This window comes from Pinus tabuliformis, chromosome 1_1, assembly GCF_031772625.1.
Source record: "Pinus tabuliformis cultivar Carrire ecotype Pingquan chromosome 1_1, CPIR1, whole genome shotgun sequence".
Taxonomy (NCBI): Eukaryota; Viridiplantae; Streptophyta; class Pinopsida; order Pinales; family Pinaceae; genus Pinus; species Pinus tabuliformis.
The window spans coordinates 238,723,910-238,745,305 of NC_142297.1; positions in this window are offsets into that span (position 1 = coordinate 238,723,910).

A 21,396-nucleotide genomic window follows, 5' to 3' on the forward strand; every position below is an offset into this window, starting at 1 on the left:
TTGAGGAGGATAACATATGCTTGTTCTATAATTTTCCCTTTGGGAAAACCCATCGCTATGTTTTAACGAGCCTAGCGATAGTGAAACGCGTTCTCGTCTAAAGACAAGTTTTTCGCTATTAATCTTTTTGACGAGTTTAATGACAAAGATAACTCAGTCCTTTTCAATTTTAGAGAGTCTAAAAAGGGACGTAAAGGTAACTCCAAAATTCCTTTTTCATCATCTAATCCCTTAAGTCCGAAAAAGTATAAAACAATACAAAAGGGATGAATTTTCGATACTTTTAACGAGTCGAACAAAACAAGCGCTCGATCTTTTTGTGTAATAATCCCTCAGGTCCAAAAAGATTAAAATCTAGAGGAGGGATAGCACTTTCTGTCCCTTTAACGAGCTGGAGAGGCCAATGGCTCGGTAATCTTTTCATATTTTACGAGTTAGTTGAAAAGAGCTTAAAGGAGACTCGTCTTTTGAGAAACGAGTGATAAAACGGGTAGCAGCTGATTCCAGGTAAGGTTTGGAATTTTCTAATCATGGTAGTGTCACAAGGATGGCTAGTGAAATCACTCTTTGCAGCTGTTCCTCAAAATGGGTAAACAATCAAATGGAGGTGAATGATCGGCCAATAAAAAAGTGGAGGTGACGGTGCAAACACGACCAAGGCTTTAACGGCTGAAGTACTACATTCACGATGGTTATTTACCGGGGAATAGTTCATTTTTTAACGAGCTTAAACGTGGGGGGAAAAATTTGCTCATGTCTTATGTTTATTTTTTAACGAGCTTGAACTATGTGCTAAAACTGCTCGATTGAATGGTCCCTTTTTGATTTTACCATAAATAGCTTTGTTCTTTCAAAGATTGTATTGTATTTTCAAATGCTTCATCAAACTAGTGAGAAATGAACAATATATGCTTGAAAACGAGTTAGAATACTAATATTTTACTTTGAACTACGTAAAAATTAATGAAAAAGTGTTTTTACCTCTCATTTTACCATTTCATTTGAACTTTGGTTTGTTGGAGCTTCGGAGGTGCTTTCCCCCTTTGATTTTCATCAGCTGATTTCGGGAGATTCTGTGGACGATTCTCGGTGCTGTCTGGACCAAGTAGGAGCTAAACCTGAGCTCTTCCATTTCCTGGTTTCCATTTTACATTTTGAGCTTGATTCCTAGTTCTTCTGAGCCCCTGGGGTTTGAAAAACTCGTTCTACTTTCAGCGCACCCTCTGTGTATCGAAAGGTGCGTTGAATGTTGGCATGTCTAAAGGCTATCTGACATTCAATGCACCCAGAACACTGCTGTAGGTGCGTTGGGCACAGAAAAGGAATTTAATGCACAATTTTGGCGGAAATTTTGCCTGTTTCTTACCAAAATTAGGATCTAACTCTTCTCTTGTTTGTTTTTCAGAGATCTTTGGAGTAAGATGACCATTACATGGTGAGAACGTGAGCATGAAGAAGAGGACATGCTTTCCCTACATGATCCCGTTACAGTAAACGCACTGCGGAACTGTGGCTTGCTGAAGTTCTTCCGCATTTCTAGCATGAGACAACAGATCAACTTACTGCAGTATTTGCTCGATGCTTGGGATCCTACCAACCAGGTTTTCCAGATCAGGGGCAAATCTATCCCCTTGACTGTAGTAGACATCTATTTCTTGACTGTCTTATCGAGGCAAGGTGCCCCCATCTCTTTATCAGGTTCGGCCCGAGGAGGTGACTCCATGAGAGATTATGTTCGCCAGTACTGCAGAGAGGGATCTCAGCCGAGTAAAGACGGCAAGATCATCATTTGTGATGTCACTGACAGGTCCCTCAGGACTATTCTGTTTACTTTTGGTAGGATGGTCGGTGGTGCAGCTCTTCATGTAGACAACCGATCTTATATGCAGTATGCCTTGGAATGCCTCCAACCGAAGGTGTTCAACTGGTGCGACGCAGTACTTCTTGTGATGAAAGAACAGTTGACCAAGATAAAGAGAAGGAGGTTGAATAACTTTGGGTATGGTTCTATTTTGACCGCCTTTGCCTTGGAGAAGATACCACTGATGGAGCTGCAGTATATTGCACTCGATTTACCTTCACCTACTGAACCACGTATGCAGAGATGGGTTGACCATATGTCTAGGCATGCTGGTCAGTCTTAGATTTCATTTTTTGATACCTTCTTCAGGTGTTTTGATCATCAGGAGATGGTTTATTCCGAGTACCCATATGCGGGTATGGACTTCCGGGGTGATCCAGATTTAGTACTGCCGGATGGCGAACAGTGGGGCGCCATTGGTAAAATCTTTGACCATATTCCTGTTTATCGTTTTTTATTTATAATGTCCTTGTGATTTATTCTATCAAGACTTTAATCAAACTCATGTGTACATGCAGATGTTGGTCCTGTTTGTCCAGTAGTTCGCCTGAGAGTACTAGCTGCTGCCCCAACAGGAGAGGTCGTTGGAAGGGCTATCCTTCGTGACCTCGATGTGGCCGAGACTCTCACAGCATTACAGGAGCAGGTTGAGGGCCTCACTCTTGGTATTCCAGATGTGAGGACTGACGAGCTACCTTTGAGGTTACAACGACATACTACTGGTGTGCCAAGATGATGGACTCGTCTCTTACGCATGATCGCACAGGCTGTGACTTACTATCACGAGCATCATTAGACTAGGGTGCCCCCTAGCATTTTGAGTTTTTTGGTCATTTGACCGATTTTGTCTTGGTTACAGAACATTATGTGTAAACCATAAACAGTTATATATATTTTTGATTTTTGGAGTTTTATTTTGGTTAAGTTACATGATCCACATGCAAACATTGATGGTATGTTTTCTTTTATAAATGTCGCAAATGTCTATCTAACACAAATTTGCTAATGAGTCAGTTAATGTGTTTAAGTTTATGGAAATGTGTTGATATTGAATAAAATCAAATTGTCTTTCCAAAATCTTAACCCTTAGGAACATGCGATAAATAGCTGGGTTTCGGACGGAATATATACACGTGAGTTGTAGTATTACGAGTTGTGAGTCTAGCCTGAAAATTAGTCGGCGTATACCATGTGTGATGGCATTAGAGAGAAGTTCTATCAATGCGCTATATTCAGCGATGTTATTTGTTGATCGACCAATACATACCCCTTTGAAACTTACTAACTCGCCGCTTGGATAAAAAATAGCCCAGGCTGCGGAAGATAGGTTCTGCGAACTACGACTCACTCCGTTGGCATATCCAACACATGACTCCAATAGGTTTGACATCTGCAACAAATGTAAAAAGTGGATTACTTGAACAAAATAAACACTTTAGCGAAAACAAAAACATAACAAAAGCATACAGGTTACCATTACGCATAGTAACGCTTGAGGTACAACCCATTACGAGGTTGTGCCAGTGGAATTCCGTCATAATCCATTAACTCATAGGTTCCTTTTGCTAACACTCGTTTAAAAATATAGGGGCCCATCCATAAAGACTTAAATTTACCTGCTCCCAATTTATCGGATTCTTGGTCGTAAAGTAAGACCAAGTCACCTTCTGAGAAGACACGGGGTTTGACATTTTTTTCGAACTGCACTTTGAATCATTTCTTATGGGCTTCATTAGCCAAAGTGACATCATGACGGGTTTCATCCAATTGGATTAATTCCAAGAAAAGAGCTTCTTCTGCTGAAGTTCCGGGGAGGAGATCAATTGCGAGTTTGAGAGACGAGATTTCGCATTGGATTGGAAAGACTGCTTCCAGGCCATATACCAGTTGGAAAGGTGTAAACCCAGTTGCATTCCTTACCGATGTTCGGTAAGCCCACAAAGCTGAGTACAGGATTAGGTGCCATCTTCTTTTGTGAACTCCAATCATCCTTTGCAGCATGCGCTTTAGGACCTTGTTGATTGCTTCAACTTGTCCGTTGGCTTGCGGATAATATGGAGTAGAGCTGTCGTGAGACAACCCTAGTTTGGAAGCTAATTCGACCATCATGTGATTGCGAAAATGTGATCCATGATCTGTGACTATATCCTCTGGTATGCCGAATCTGGCGACTACATGATTAAAAAAGAAGAGGGCAGCTGTTTCACCAGTATTATCTAATGTAGGCATGGCCTCGGCCCATTTGGTAAAATAGTCAACTGCGACTATGATATACCCATGCCCCCCGGTCGAGGTGGTTTTACATGTCATGAAATCGATGCCCCATTTGGCGAATGGCCCAACAGCCACTATTGGCTGCAGAGGTGCGGGAGGTCTTCTGGTTTTGCTATCGAAAATAAGACAAGCATGGCAACTTTTGACTGCGGTTATGCAATCTTTGAACCTTGTTGGCCAGAAGTATCCTGCTCATAAGATTTTTTTCACTGTAGCATATCCATATTGATGCCCCCCACACGCGCCTGAATGACAATCATTTAGGAATTTTTCGGCCTCCTCATGGGTGAGGCACCTTCTCAGAACTGTGTCGATACCACGACGGTACAGTGTGTCACCAATGATCATGTAGTCTTTTTCTTGGTATCGAATACGTTTTTGTTCGGAGTGGGAGGTGTTTGGCCTGTACTTTTGGGTCTAGAGATAAATTATTATATCCCCATACCACTCATTGCTTGAAGATATCAGAAACAAAGTTTTGTCCATGATGATTTCTTCGGATGTTTCATCGTTGGATGACGATCGCAGATCGCACAATAATTCTGTGAAAACTAGAGCTTTCTTCGATTTGGATTTTACAAATTCTAGATCAAACTCTTGTAGGATTGCTATCCATTTTGAATATTTCCCGTCAGCAACTGTCGCGACAATATATAATTCATGGGGTTGCAATCTGACAGAATGGTAGTTTTCCGAAAGAGGACATAGTGTCGAAATCTCTGTATCGCTTGAACAGCAACAAGTGCTAGCTTTTCAATGTAAGAATATTTTCTTTCTGTATCATTTAAGTTTTTACTTAAATAATATATAGGATGTTCAATTCCATCGACTTCTTGAACTAAAAACATTGCAATGGTCGTATCTGCTGCAAACAGATACAGATTAAAATCTTTTTGATAATCAGGAGCGTACATTAATGATGCTTTCATTAGTGATTCTTTTAAAGCATCAAAGGAAGCTTGCGCAACTTGATCCCAGACAAAGGGCACTTCCTTTTTCAAAAGACGTGTATAACCTTTAGCAAGTTCAGCGTAATTTGGAATGAACCTCCTCAGAAAGTTCGCTTTCCCTTGGAGTTTCTGAATCTGAAGCAAATTCGAAGGTGGAGGCAAATTTATGATTGCCTGGACCTTACATGGGTTGAGACGAATCCCGTCTTTTGAGACTACAAAGCCAAGTAAACGACCAAAAGTAGTGCAAAATACACATTTGTGTGGATTGAGTCGTATCTTGTAGTGTTGGCAACGTAGAAATATCGCTCTTAAATGCTGCGGGTGATCAGTCCGCTTTCGCGAATGAGCCGGAAGGTCGTCGAGGTATGTTTGAACGATGTTTTTTATGTCATGGAAGGCATAATTCATTGCCCTCTAAAACGTCGCCTCTGCGTTCTTTAAACCAAAGGGTAATTTTCGATATGCGATTGTGCCCCACGGAAAAATAAATGCAGTCTTTGCCTAGTCTTGTGGGCAGATATTTATTTGATTATACCCGGAGAATCCATCCATGAATGAAAAGATTTCGCATCCGACGCATTCATCAATTATCTGGTCAATGAAAGGTGTAGGGTAGTTTTCTTTTGGATAAGCTTGATTTACATCCCTATAATCGACGCACACTCTAATTGTTCCTTGTTTTTTCATAACAGGGACAATATTCGATACCCAATCGGTTAGAGGAACCGGGTAGATGAAACCAGTGTGGAGAAGTTTTTCAACTTCCGCCTTAATGGCAGCGGCTTTCTTGGGGTGCACCTGCCGTAGCCGTTGTCGTACTGGTTTGACATCTGGATAGATCTTAATTTCGTGTTCAACGATACTCGAGTCGATGCCTGGCATTTCACTATATGACCAAGCAAAGACATCTCTGAATTCACGAAAAAGAGCGTTATATATTTCCAGTTCTGAAGGAGAACCACATTTGCCAACATAAATATTCTCTACAACATCTGTTTTGGTTGAGATATTTATGGCGATAGTCTCTTCAATATTGGACAAGTTTCATTCAGAATCCACCGTGCTTACAATATTTGATAGGAAATCAAAGACTGAAGGATGATAAAGGTCATCTTGAGTATCTTCTCCACAATCCAGAAGAAGGGAATGATGGTGGGAATCATTCCATGGTGCTCCTTCAGTTGATTGGACAATTCCTTCGTCGGTGACTTGCACTTGCGACCAAGGATCTGAAGGGGTACCATATTCTTTAGACCTATCTATCCAAACGCTTGATGAGCGCTAATTTGAGTTTGCCTCATATGCTAGGAACATTGATTTCTACAATATTTCCGTTGGGCTTGGGGGTAAAACCATTGCATGATCCATGTCGATATTGTTTTCTGAGATCTTTTTAGAAGATATCATATTGCAGGTTCCTACCGACACTACTTCCGCCAGGTTGATTGGAGGTGGAAGGGAGAAATTTCCCATTAGTGTAGGATCTTTTAGTAGGCCTACTCCGATATTTTGAAGTGAATGGGGGCTTCCATGGATCATGGGAATGCTTCCTGTAACTTGAGAATCATTGGGGAGGAAGTTCTGTTGATCGATGATTGTGATCCCTCCTTGAAAGGGAAATGCAATCTTCCTAAAATAGGTCGACACAACAGCCGCCATAGCATATATCCATGGTCTTCCTAGTAGGATGTTGTAATCAAGATTTCCATCGATGACTTAAACATCTATTTCTACCGTTTTCCTTCCTAGTTCAACTTTCAGGTTATTTAGGATACCATATGGGGTATATGTCCTTCCGTCAAATGCTTTTAATGTCCTCGAAGATCGCGACAAGGTTGGAGATCCTAAAGTTTTCCAGCAACTCATCGACATAATGCATGTAGATGCCCCCTCATCAATAATTGTTCGATGAACAGTTTTGTTGAGGGCTTTCACTTGAACAAGGAAAGCTAGTTGAGCTGGTAATTGAGGATCGTATCCTTTATGGTCGAAGGATACAATATTGGAATCCTTTGGGTCTATCCCACCAATGGCTGATAATAAAGCCTGCCTTTGGGATGGGCAATTCTGTAGTACTTCAAGAGTCGACATAGCGGATGGCGATTGGGCCAAATATTCCACTATATTATAATGTTGTGCCGCTCTAGCGCGGGGATTAAATGTCGAATTGTGTACTACTCCCTTTGGCGGTTTTATCCTCAATTCAGGAATGGTGGGTGGCGCAACCTCTGTCGAAGTTGTTGTCGAACTACTAGGTTGATCCTTATCCTTGTTGTTCGATAGCTGTGGATTCCCATAATCTTTGTTCTGTTGGTTTTAACCCTGTACAGAAATTACCTGCATACGAATTCTTAAACAAAGAAAATAAACAATGCGAGAGCATAACCCATAAAACACATATGCACAGAGATTTTTCCCTGGATCCCAAAACCGGGACTACTAGCTTGATTTTTCATTATGTTCCTTTCAATGTTACAATACATATTTATACATGCCGAAGCATCCAATACCATGGACCGAAAACCATCGCGTCCAAAAAACATGTGCGAAAAACATGCACAAAACCATAGGTGGGTCCGCCCAACCTAACATATGGTCCAAAACCAAAATTTTCCGGGGCGCTGCCCCGGACCCCATAAAGTGGGGTTACGGGTGCCCTTCAAACCCCCTTTTAACTACATGGAAAGAATATAACACAACCCAACAATCGCCCACTTGTTTTTTTCTTTCCACAAGGGGCCACAGGGGAGCTTAGTCATTTTTTCAGCCCTGAGATTCCCATTGCTTCTCTACACCAAGCGAACTTCTCAGAGATCACAGATTTTGTCAATGCATCTGTAGTATTCTTCAAAGTGTCCACCTTTACCAGCAACACCTTTATGTCTTCTATCATATCCCTCACAAAGTGATACTGGACATCAATGTGCTTTGTCTTTGAATGATAAGCAGGGTTCTTTTCCAAGAAAATTGCACTTTGGCTGTGACAGTCTATTCTTATAGCTCCCTGTACTAACCCCATACTTGAACACAATCTCTGCAACCAAAATGCTTCCTTGCTTGCATGAGTGGCTGCCATGTATTCTGCCTCTGTAGTTGATAGTGCCACTACAGATTGTTTCTTACTCATCCAACTGACTTCACCTCCAAATAGGTTAAACACATACCCACTTGTAGATCTTCTCTGATCCAGATCTCCAGCCCAGTTTGCATCAACAAAGCCATGAATATCCAACACTCTATCCAATCCTGGTCTTCCTTGGTAGCACAAACCATAATCACTAGTGCCACACAAATACCTGAAAACCCGCTTCACTACTGTCCAGTGCTCCTTCCCAGGTTTTGACATAAACCTGCTCAATACTCCCACTGCATGTGCAATGTCTGGTCTAGTATAGACCATTGCATACATCAAGCTACCCACTGCACTTGCATATGGAACACGGGACATGTCCTCTTCCTCTTCTTGTGTCTTGGGACACTATTCAGTAGATAACCTCACACCTACAGGAATAGGAACCTTCACCGGTTTACTATCCTGCATATTAAACCTCTAGAGTATTGTCTCGACATACTTCCTCTGGTTTAACCAGAGCTTCCTCTTTGACCGATCTCTTTTAATTTCCATGCCCAAAATATAGTTTGCAGCACCAAGATCTTTCATGTCGAATTTGGAGGACAAGTGGGTCTTCAAATCTTGGATAATTTCTTTGTCATTTCCATCCAGCAACATATCATCCACATACAAGACCAGATAAATAATATGGTCACCAATTAATTTAAAATACACACAATGATCTGCTTTGCTTCTGGTGAAGCCAAGTCCCCGTATAAATGTATCAAATTTCTGATACCACATCCTTGGTGACTGTTTTAACCCATACAGAGACTTCTTTAACTTGCATACCAGTTCTTTCTTACCCTTCACCGCAAAGCCTTCAGGTTGCTTCATGTATATTTCCCCTTCCAAATCCCCGTGAAGAAATGTTGTCTTCACATCCATCTGTTCTACCTCAAAATCAAAAGCAGCAGCAACAGATAAAAGTAATCTAATAGAAGTTACCTTGGCAACAGGAGAAAAAATATCACCAAAATCAATTCCCGGCACCTGGGAATAACCTTTTTCTACCAACTGAGCTTTGTATTTCTCCGCCTTTCCTTCTACATTTGTCTTCTTCTTGAACACCCATTTGCTGCCAATGGGTTTCCTTCCAGCCGGCAACTCCACCAGATCCCAAGCCTCATTTTTGTGCAAAGATGCCATTTCATCGACCATGGCCTCTTTCCAGAGTTTTCCATCCTCTTAATCCACTGCTTCCTTCACAGTTCTGGGATCATTATCAGTAATAGACAAAGCAAAATTTGAACTGAAAGTAGATGGACTATACCTTTCTGGTTGCCTTCTTTCTCGAACTGATCTTCTCACAGCAGGAGTTTTTGGCTCTTCATCTTCTGATTCCTCCTCTGCTGCAAAGTCTGATTCTTCCTCCTTTGGCTCAAACTCTATCTTCTCAGGTTCCTTTGGTTGGACTTCATGTTGAATAACATCTTTTACCTCCCTGAAAAACACATCTCGGCTATACACAACCTTCCGTGTGACTGGGTTCCAAAGCTTATAACCCTTTAACCATCCTTATACCTAATAAAGACGCACTTTTGAGATTTACTATCCAACTTGGTTCGTTTCTCCTTTGGAACATGTACATATGCATCACATCCAAATACCCTTAGATGTGAAAGAGAGGGTTTCTTACCAGTCCATACTTCTTGTGGAGTCTTATCCTCCAATGCTGATGAAGGTGATCTGTTGATCAGGTAACTTGCAGTATCCACCGCGTCTGCCCAGAATTCCTGTCCTAACCCGACACCACTAAGCATGCTTCTTTCCCTTTCCATCAACGTCTTGTTCATTCTTTCTACGACTCCATTTTGCTGAGGTGTATATGGAGTAGTCTTCTACCGTGCTATACCACACTTCTTACAAAATTCTTCAAATTCCTTGCTGCAAAATTCTCCACCATTATCTGTCCTCAGCACCTTTATCTTCTTCTCTGTCTGATTTTCCACCAGAGCCTTAAATTCTTTAAACCTGTCAAAGACTTCAGATTTCTTCTTAATAAAATATATCCATGTATTCCTTGAGAAGTCATCTATGAATGATACATAGTACACAGACTTACCCAGTGATGGAACCTTCACAGGTCCAAACACATCACTGTGCACAAGCTCTAATATCTGTTTCGTCCTCTTACCACCAGAGGGGAAACTCACCCGATTTTGCTTCCCATATACACAATTTTCACAGAAATCAAAATCCAGAGAGCTATTATTCATACCTTCTACCATACCTTTACCATGAAGTATTCGAAGGCCCTTCTCTCCAATATGTCCAAGCCTTTGATGCCACAACATGGTCTTCTCTACAGAGACCACTAGATTCTCTACTCCATTTTCAGGAACCATAGAACTATTGCACCCATCAACAACAGTGCTACCTTGCAGCTTGTACAGAGTTCCAATCCGAACTCCCTGCATTAATATCAGTGCTCCTCGAACCATCTTGTAGGTATCTTTCTCGAACACCGTCTTTACACCTGCATCATCCAACTTGCTTACAGAAATCAGATTTCTGGCCAATGCAGGAATATGTAGAACACCCAGAAGTGTTCTAACCCTTCCACCTTGCAACTTCAACTTTACTTTTCCCTGACCAATGATTCTAGCATTCCTATCATCTCCTAAGAAGACATCACCACCATCGTATTTCTCATACTCGCAGAACCACTCCCTATGGGGAGTGAAGTGAAAGGATGCACTTGAGTCAATCAACCATGCCTCATGATTTACATGTGTACTTGAAGAAGCCAAGTACACATCCCCACCGTCATCTGAGGTGGTTTTCGCTTCTGCAGAAGGAGCATCATCAGATCCCTTTCCTTTATCAGGAGCTTTAGATTTAAAATCCCTTCTGAAGTTCCCTTCCTTTCTGCATTTCCAGCACACCACCTTTGTAGGTTTTCCTGGAGATTTAGATCTCCCTCTAGATTTAGATCTACCACTCGATGACTTATTTTTGTTTCTGTTCTGGGACGTCCTCGTACAGACAAGGCATCACCATTCTAGTTGTCCATATTTTTCCGTCTCATCTCCTCCGTCAGCAAGGCTGAGACTATTTCATCAAACTGCAAAGCATTTGCATTGCTACCTATTACAATAACCAGACTATCCCACGAATTTGGTAGAGAACACAATAGACTGATGCACTTATCTTCATCTGAAATTTTAATATCAACAGATAATAACTAACTTACCACAGTATTAAATGCATTCAGATGCTCTTTCACCGAGTCTCCATCTTTCATCCTCAGGTTATACAACATTTTCTGCAGGAACAGTTTATTCACCACAGACTTAGATTGGTACAAAGTCCCTAACTTGACCCACAAAGCCTTTGTCGTAGCTTCCCCTGATACATTCAGCAATACTGAATCCGAGACACATAATCGTATTGTGCTCTTTGCCTTCTCATCCAACTTCTTCCATTCTTCATCGGTCACTCCCGATGGTTTAGTACTCGGATCTACCGCGATCTGTTGATCTTTATCCACCAACAGATCCTCCATCTTGAGTTTCCACAACTCAAAATTCTGACCATTGAACTTCTCAATCTCTATCTTTCCACTGCTCGCCATCTTCTTTCACCACCAGAATCGATCTCACAGATCTCCCACTGAACAGGGTCTACCATAGGCCCGAGCGAAACCCCTCAGCAACAAAGGCGTCACCTTGAAGCCAAAACAACTCTGATACCAAATGTAGGTTTTAACCCTGTACAGAAATTACTTGCATACGAATTCTTAAACAAAGAAAATAAACAATGCGAGAGCATAACCCATAAAACACATATGCACAGAGATTTTTCCCTGGATCCCAAAACCGGGACTACCAACTTGATTTTTCATTATGTTCCTTTCAATGTTACAATACATATTTATACATGCCGAAGCATCAAATACCATGGACCAAAAACCATCGCGTCCAATACCATGGACCGAAAACCATCGCGTCCAAAAAACATGTGCGAAAAACATGCACAAAACCATAGGTGGGTCCGCCCAACCTAACATATGGTCCAAAACCAAAATTTTCCGGGGCGTTGCCCCAGACCCCATAAAGTGGGGTTACGGGTGCCCTTCAAACCCCCTATTAACTACGTGGAAAGAATATAACACAGCCCAACATGTTCCTCGTCGATATCAAAGCATCATTTTTCTGTTTTGAAACCGACAACATTAGCACTTGAGAGGGGGAAGCATTTCCACTTTCAATCAGATTTGTTCCCGGATTTGGAAACGGATCAGTTAACACTGCGGAGGTTTTTGAATTCTTGAAGAATTTCTTAAGCTCAGCTCTGTGTGGACAACTTGCGATCCAATGATCTTCATCGCATATAAGGCATGGATTTTTTGGTTTCCTATCTCTAGGAGGGTTTGAAGAAGATTTTTCAGGTGATGATTCCTCCTGTTTCTTCTTCTTCCCTTTGCCTTTCTTCTTGCTCCCTGGTTGTTTGGTTTCTTTGCCTTTATCTGTTGATACAACATTTACTTCCGAAGCAAGAAGTTCATCTTTTGCATTTCGACTTGAAATCTTACGAGCCTTTTTGGATGTAGCCTTTGTCGATTCCGTGTCTGTTGTGCCAATCATGCCATCGTCGGCATGAGAGTCATTGCTCGATTTAGGAGGAGGAGGAATTGAGAATTCTGGTCTAGGGGCGTCAGGTATTTTATCGTAGAGCGTGCCAGACTGAGTGTAAATCAAGTCCAGGTATTGCGAACGAGCAATAACTTGCTCTTCTGTTACGACTCCCCCCTTTGCCACATCTTCCGTGATGGAAGGTAGTAATGACTTGATAAACCATTCAGCTAAGAGCTGATCGGGGAAATACATTTTTACCATTCTACGACGACGTCGCCACTCATGTATATGATCAGATATGTGAGTGGCCGTTGTTTGTTTGAAATTGGTAAGAAGTTCTATTCCCATTTCGTACCTTATTGGTAATTGAAAATGGGTTAAAAAGGTTGTGGCTAAGGTACTGAAGTTGTCGAACGAAGCTCTAGGTAATTCGATGTACCATTTTGTCGCCGGACCCGTTAAATTCCTCTAAAAGAGGCGAAGTCTTATCAAATCATAATTTAGGGAGTTTGATGAACACCATAGATGAAAGGTCATCACGTGATTCGATGGATCTTCACCCGGATTTCCATTAAATTTAGGAATATCTGATGGAAGTTTATGTGGAATCGCTGGCCACCAAGGGGCGTAAGCGATTGGATCGTTTGTTAACCTATTTAAATGAGATAACTCTAAAGTTGCCACAAAGGGTAATTGCTGATTCAGGTTAGGTGAAGCATGCCCAGGATAAGATGGGATTGCCTGAGCAGTTGGTCTTTGCATACCGGCATAATGCATTTGATGCTAGTAACTTTGGTAAGGTTGGTGGGTATGACTATTGTAAAATGGTTGATTCTGACCGTTTTGAATGCACGGCTGTCCACTGTTAGCAAATATTTATTGCTCAGATCCTTGGTATACTTGTTGGAATCGCGGTTGTTGGTATTGCACTAGCCATGGTTGTGAAGCCATGTGCTGTTGCCCGATACTAATAGTTTGACCAAGATGAGGGGTAATTGTGCCCATCTGAACCTGTGTCATTCCACCAGTCGGCGATTATGGTTGAGTTGCAGGGTTAAGGGGCTGTTGCATTACAACCTGAGAAACCTGAGGTTGGCATATGACAGGCAGTGCTTGAACTTGCGACACCGTCACAATAACTGGCGTAGTTGGTATATTTGACATAGGTAAGCATTGTTGCATCGAGTATACCACTCTTGGTTGTTGAGGTAGTATAGGTACCCAACCGCTTAAGGTAATTCCGGTATAACCTGAATGTTTCTGTGAACTCCCGTATGGATATCCTTCCGGAGGGGATAATGAAAGGGTATACTGCCCCCCATATGGTGGTAATACAGAACTCAAGGGAATGGTTTGCCCTTGGGGGCCGCACTGCCCAAATTGACCTCCAAATGGATTAATTTGTTGAGACTCAACATAAGAGTTTCTGGCTATTATTCCGGATGAACAAATAGGAACAGACCATACTATCGAAATGGCCCCTGAGTGGGCTCTTTCTAGCGGTTGAGAGCTAGTCGGGACAGATGGTATACCGGCGAACATTGTCGGAGTGATAGGAGGGAGTTCTGCCATCACTGTGTCAGACGACACAGTCCTAGATGTCGACGGTTTTTCAGAAATTTGTAGTCTATCCAAAAGATTACCTAGCGATTCTACAGGAGCTTCCTCTGGTGGTAGACTAGCTTCTGATGAAGAAGGATATAGAGTGATCCCGACTCCAAATTGTGATGGAGTACTCGTTGGAGGATCTTCCACAATTTCTTCTATGGCAATCAGACCAGGTGGGAGGGGAAGACCGTCAGGTCTGTAGAATATTTCTGGTGCTGAAGAAGGTATGGAATCGGTAACGACAGATGTTTGAAGAGCAAGACTCTCCGAACCGGTTGAAAATGGAACTGGTTAGGTAACACAAATGTTTACTCGTAAGCCTCTGCGAATGGCGGGGTTTAAATTGAATTTCTTCCACAATTGCAAATTACTTGATCAACTAAAAATCAAGGGGAAGTATATTTCCAAATTAGATGAATTTTAGACGCTTTGACACAACTTGTTTTTTCAACTTTTAAGAGTCGAGAAAAAACAAAAGATGACTCTAGTCGCCTTCGATTTTTAATGAGCTTGAAGTGACAAGTGCTCAGATGGACCTTTTCTGTTAAGGAGTCTGAAAAGGAATGAAAGGTATTGCTCTGGAAATCTAGGTAGAGGGAGTACCAAACCAATCGCAAAACTGCATAATACTTTTTATGGTATGGCAGTCAATCTTCCCGAATGCTGTGCTCAGTGCATTGCAATCGATAGGGCACAGACACGGCTTCCTATGGATAAAGGATTAAGCCTATTGGGGTCTCCCAAAATATACTCGACGGTATGTGGGAGCACAAGTCCGTACTGGCACTTAGCGTCTCAAAGTGGAGGAATCACCCAACCATCAGTGAGAACAAGAGTTACCAGGCTTTACGACGCCGGAATACGTCTCTAGCCTAGAATTCTAAATGTTGTGCGTTAAGTTCCAAAGCGTTGTTAGATTCATTGAATTTATTTTAAGTTGATCTTTTTTATGAAGTTTTCCTTTTGGGTTCACCACGAGATGTAGATGTAATTCCTAAAATGCAATCTAAGATGATAAACAAACTTTTTATCTTCTTTATGCAATGAAAATCCTAGCTACTAGGGAAAAGAAAGAGAATCTTTTCACAAAGAGCAAAGAGCACACTCTAAATGCACTTTTCCTAAATCAAGACAATCAGACTATCTATATGCAAATGCACATGCATGTATTTGTTTTCTACTTTCTTAATATATGAATGCTAAAAGAAAGTTGATGCACAAATCTGAATTTCTTTTCAAGCGACAAATATCAACAAGTTTCTTTTTGAAATCAAAAAATGGAGACGATCACAACACCTTACGATTTTGAAATGAATACTTGTTCTAGACGCTAGAAAATTACAAATTCAGACCAAAAGCAACAGTAACAGGATAATCGACCATCAACAATAATTAAAATTTTTCCTATGATTGAAATCGACACTTGCGACAGTTTCAAATCAAAGGACGACGGTACAATTACACTACTTTTGCAAAGGAGAACTGTAAACGACCCAACAAACAAAAAAAAACATCTACAGTTCTTTTGTACAAAGGAGGTGGAATAACAGTAAGGAAAAGGGGTTTCAAACAGACATATACTGATCACAGTCAGCAAAATTCTGGAATAGAACTGGAAAGAATGAACCACAGAAGCCACAACTGCACAGAGCTAGTTTGATTAGCGCACTTGTAACACAGAGAATCTGAAATGCAGCGTAGGTTGTCCAGCCAGGAAGTGTGCTGAAATTCAGAATCTCTGAACTGTACCTGCGCTGGGCCAGAAACGAGACTCTGTTTGGGTTCCGGGTCACAGTTTGCAGTTCAGTTCTTGGGTTTTGGCCGAGCAAAAAGCAATCAGTAATGCAACAATCAGGGGTAAATCTAAGGAGGATCTAAGAGCTATCACAAGGGCAATCAGATAGTTTGTGAATTAGTTTTTTAAATCATAAACAGATCCAGTAGATGGATTGAAGTAGCAGTTTTCTACTTTGCATTTGTTATGGCAAATGCAGTTCGAATGCTACTCGTAAGTTTATGAAACAAACAACAGAGAATGATAAACAAACAAACTAATTAGCTCCCCAGTGGAGTCGCCATTTTGTTACAGGGAAAAGTGTCTATTTAGAACTTCTCTATCCCACTAAGCTATGATAGCTGCCTTAGAAACAAACAAAGAAAAGCTACTTTTGTTTTTCCTTTATGAATTATAGATAGAGAGCAACAGAAAGATCAACCTCTGTCTTGCGCCAATCTCCTGATTTGATCCCTCTCTTCTTTGATAGTCCTCAGCTACCTGCTCCCTTGCACGCCCAGCTTCACAAAATACCTGTAAGATCACAGAAGCATAGCACTATACAAAGACATGGATCTATAATCATCAACAATCTAGGGTCAGATGTAAATTGACCATACAAATGTAACAAGCATCAATGACATAAAAGCATGGAGGAAAACTCAAATAGCTTTTATTGATAAACAAGAAAAGAGCCAAGAGGAGTTACAACCGGTTTTTCTAACCTAGCATAAACCTCCCAGCAAAGAAGCCCCTCTTCACCTCAAACAAAGCTTAGATGACCCAACAATCTAATGTTTGTCTCAGGAAACCATCAACAATTCCTTACAATATGCAAAATCCTAGCCTTTGGATCTGTGGGATGAGGGATCCATATATAGATATCTGCAAGGGGGATGAGTCAGCTTGTGATTTGATTAGTGTCTTCTCTCTGATAGTTCTTGCTTCCACTTGGAGACTGATGGCCTCTTAGTCATCCTTGGTCGAATTCAGTGAGGCAAGTGTCACAGGGGAATATTCTGGAAGCTTCCATTGCCTCTCCACCTCGCGGAATGACACTGACATTTGTCATTTCTCGCCCATCGCACCCCACAGAAGGGACTTTTGAAATGCAACGCGCCCTCACAGTGTATTTAGGTGAGATGCAACGCACTTAGCCAGTGGAGCAGTTGCAATGATCCTGTTTTGACCAATTCTGAGCAGTTTCTCATGGAGAACTTTTGGGAGAAGCTGTAATCTGTTGACCTTGTTCCTTTAGGGGTTAGAAAAACACTTTTAGGGACTTAGGAGCCCTTGGTTTATGGAAATTTCATGCTTGGGGTTGTAGGGCCCGAAAATGTCTATAAAAATATCCTTTATGATTGAAGGACACAAGATTAGAATCCTTTGGGTCTATCCCACCGATAACTGATAATAAAGACTACTTTTGGGATAGGAAATTTTGCAGTACCTCAAGTGTCGACATAGCGGATAGTGATTGGGCCAGATCTTCCACTATATTATAATGCTGTGCCTCTCTAGCACGAGGATTAAATGTCAACTTGTGTACTACTCCCTTTGGCGGTTTTATTGTTAGTTCAGGAATGATGGGTGGCGCAACTTCTGTCGAAGTTGTTGTCGAACTACTAGGTTGATCTTTATCCTTGTTGTTCGACAGCTGTGGATTCCCATAATCTTTATTCCTTGTCGATATCAAAGCATAATTCTGCTGTTTCGAAACCGACAACATCAGCACTTGAGACGGGGAAGCATTTCCACTGTCAACCAGATTTGTTCCTGGATTTGGAAACGGATCAGTTAATACTGCTGAGGTTTTTGAATTCTTACAAAATTTTTTAAGCTCAGCTTTAAACGGACAGTCTTTTGTCCAATGATCCTCATCATATATTATGCATGGATTTCTTGGTTTCCTATCTCCAGGAGGGTTTTCAAAAGTTTTTTCAGGTGATGATTCCTCTTGTTTATTCTTCTTCCCTTTGTTTTTCTTCTTTCCTCCTGGTTGCTTGGTTTCTTTGCCTTTATCAGTCGCGATGGCATTTACTTTTGAGGCGAGAAGTTCTTCCTTCGCATTTTGACTAGAAATCTTACAGGCCTTTTCAGATGTAGCCTTCGTCGATTTCGTGTCTATCATGCCAATCACACCATTGCCGGCATGAGAGTCATTGTTCGATTTAGGAGGAGGGGGGACTGAAAATTCCGGTCTGGGAGCGTCAGGGATTTTATCGTAGAGCGTGCCAGACTGAGTATAAATCAAGTGTAAATATTGTGCATGAGAAATAACTTGCTCTTCGGTGACGACTCCTCCTTTTGCCACATCTTCTGTAATGGAAGGTAACAAAGACTTAATAAACCATTCAGCTAAAAGCTGATCAGGAACATAAGTTTTTACCATTCTACAACGACGTCGCCACTCATGGAAATGATCGAATATGTGAGTGGCCGTTGTTTGCTTGAAGTTGGTAAGAAGCTCCGTTCCCATTTCGTACCTTATCAGTAACTGAAAATGGGTTAAAAAGGTTGTGGCTAGGGCATTGAAGTTGTCAAATGAAGCTCTGGGTAATTCGATATACCATTTTTCTGCCGGACTAGTTAACATCCTCTAAAAAAGGTGAAGCCTAATCGAATCATCATTTAGGTGTTTGATGAACACCACAGATGAAAGGTCATCACATGATTCGAGGGATCCTCACCCAGATTTCCATTAAATTTAGGAATATCTGACGAAAGTTTATGCGGAATCGCGGGCCACCAAGGGGCGTAGGCAATTGGATCGTTTGTTAACCGATTTAGATCCGGTAACTCTAAAGTTGCCACGAAGGGTAACTATTGATTCAGGTTAGGTGAAGCATACCCAGGATAAGATGGAATCGCCTGAGCAGTTGGTCTCTGCATACCAGCATAATGCATTTGATGCTGGTAACTTTGGTAAGGTTGATGGGCATAACCATTGTAGAATGAATTATTTTGACCGTTTTGAATATAGGGTTGCCCACTATTTACAAATATTTGTTGCTCAGACCCTTGGTATACCTGTTGGAATTGCACTAGCCATGGTTGCGAAGCCATGTGCTGTTGTCCAATACTGACTGTTTGACCAAGATGAGGGGTAATTGTACCCGTTTGGGCCTGTGTCATTCCACTAGTTGACGATTGTGGCTGAGTCACAGGTACAAGAAGCTGTTGCATTACCACCTGAGAAACCTGAGGTTGGCATATAACAGGCAGCGCTTGTACTTGTGACACCGTCACAATAGCTAGAGTAGTCGGTATATTTGACATAGGTAAGCATTGTTGCATTGAATATACAACTCTTGGTTGTTGAGGTAGTATCTGTACCCAACTGCTAGATGTAATTCCAGCATAACTTGAATTTTGTTCTGAACTCCCATATGGTTGTCCTCCTGGAGGAGACAATGAAAGGGTATACTTCCCCCCATACGGCGGTAATCTGGTACTTAAAGGTATGGCTTGCCCTTGAGGACGGGACTGCCCAAGTTGACACCCCGAAGGATTAATTTGCTGAGACTCAACATAAGAGTTTCTGGATACTATTCCGGATGAATAAATAAGAACGGACCATACTGTTGAAATAGCCCCTGAGTGGGCCCCTTCTAGCGATTGAGAACTAGTTGGGACAGGTGGTATACCGGCGAAAATTGTTGGAGTGACAGCAGGAAGTTCTGTCGTCACTGTGTCGCACGACACAGTCCTAGATGTTGACGGTTGTTCAGAGATTTCTAGTCTATCTAAAATATTGCCTAGCGATTCTACAGGAGCTTCCGATGGCAGTAGACTAATTTCTGATGAAGAAGGATACAAAGTGATCCCGACTCCAAATTGTGATGGAGTACTAGATGGAGAATCCTCCACAATCTATTCCATAGAGTACTAGGTGGAAGAGGTAGATCGTCTGGTCCGTAAAATATTTCTGGTGCCGAAGAAGGTATGGAATCTGCAGCGACAAATGTTTTGGGAGTGACACCCTCCGAATCAGTTGTAGATGGAACTAGTTCAATAACACAAGTGTTTACTCTCACACTAGGATCAGTGCTACTGTCCTTCGGTGGCTGCTGAACTTCTTCTGTAAAGGCAGGGATACCAAAAATATTTGGAGTAAATGGAGTCTCTGATGGTGTTGGAATACTTGTTCTAACTTTACCAGGGGATTTGGAACCGGTTAAACGAGTTCGCTTTGTCCATAACAGTTTTGATTTCGGAGACAAATATGGTTGACTCGTAAGCCTCCGCGAACGACGGGGTTTAAATTGAATTTCTTCCACAATTGCGAATTACTTGATCAACTAAAAATCAAGGGGAAGTATATTTCCAAATTAGATGAATTTTAGACGCTTTGACACAACTTGTTTTTTCAATTTTTAAGAGTCTAGAAAAAACAAAAGATGACTCTAGTCGCCTTAGATTTTTAATGAGCCTGAAGTGACAAGTGCTCAGATGGACCTTTTCCGTTAAGGAGATTGAAAATGAATGAAAGGGACTGCTCTAGAAATATAGACATAGGGATTACCAAACCAATAAAAAAACTACAGAATGCTTTTTACGGTACGGTAGTCAATCTTCCCGAATGCTGTGTTCAGTGCATTGCGATCGATAGGGCGGTAGACACGGCTTCCTATGGATAAAGGTTTAAGCCTATTGTGGTCTTGTTATAGACATTTTTGGGCCCTACAACCCCAAGCATGAAATTTCCATAAACCAAGGGCTCCTAAGTCCCTAAAAGTGTTGTTCTAACCCCTAAAGGAACAAGGTCAACAAATTACAACTTCTCCCAGAAGTTCTCCATGAAAAACTGCTCAGAATTGGTCAAAACAGGATCATTTCAGCTGCTCCACTGGCTAAGTGCGTTGCATCTCACCTAAATACACTGTGTGGGTGCGTTGCATTTCAAAATCCCTTCTATGGGGTGCGATGGGCGAGAAATGACAAATGGTAGTGTCATTCCGCAAGGTGGAGAGGCAATGGAAGCTTCCAGAAACTTCTCCTGTGACACTTGCCTCACTGAATTCGACCAAAGATGAGTAAGAGACCATCAATCTCCAAGTGGAAGCAAGAACTACCAAAGGGAGGACACTAATCAAATCACAAGCTGACTCATCCCCCTTACAGATATCTATATATGGATCCCTCATCCCTGAGATCCAAAGGCTAGAATTTTTCATATTGTAAGGAATTGTTGTTGGTTTCTTGAGACAAACATCAGATTGTTGGGTGATCTA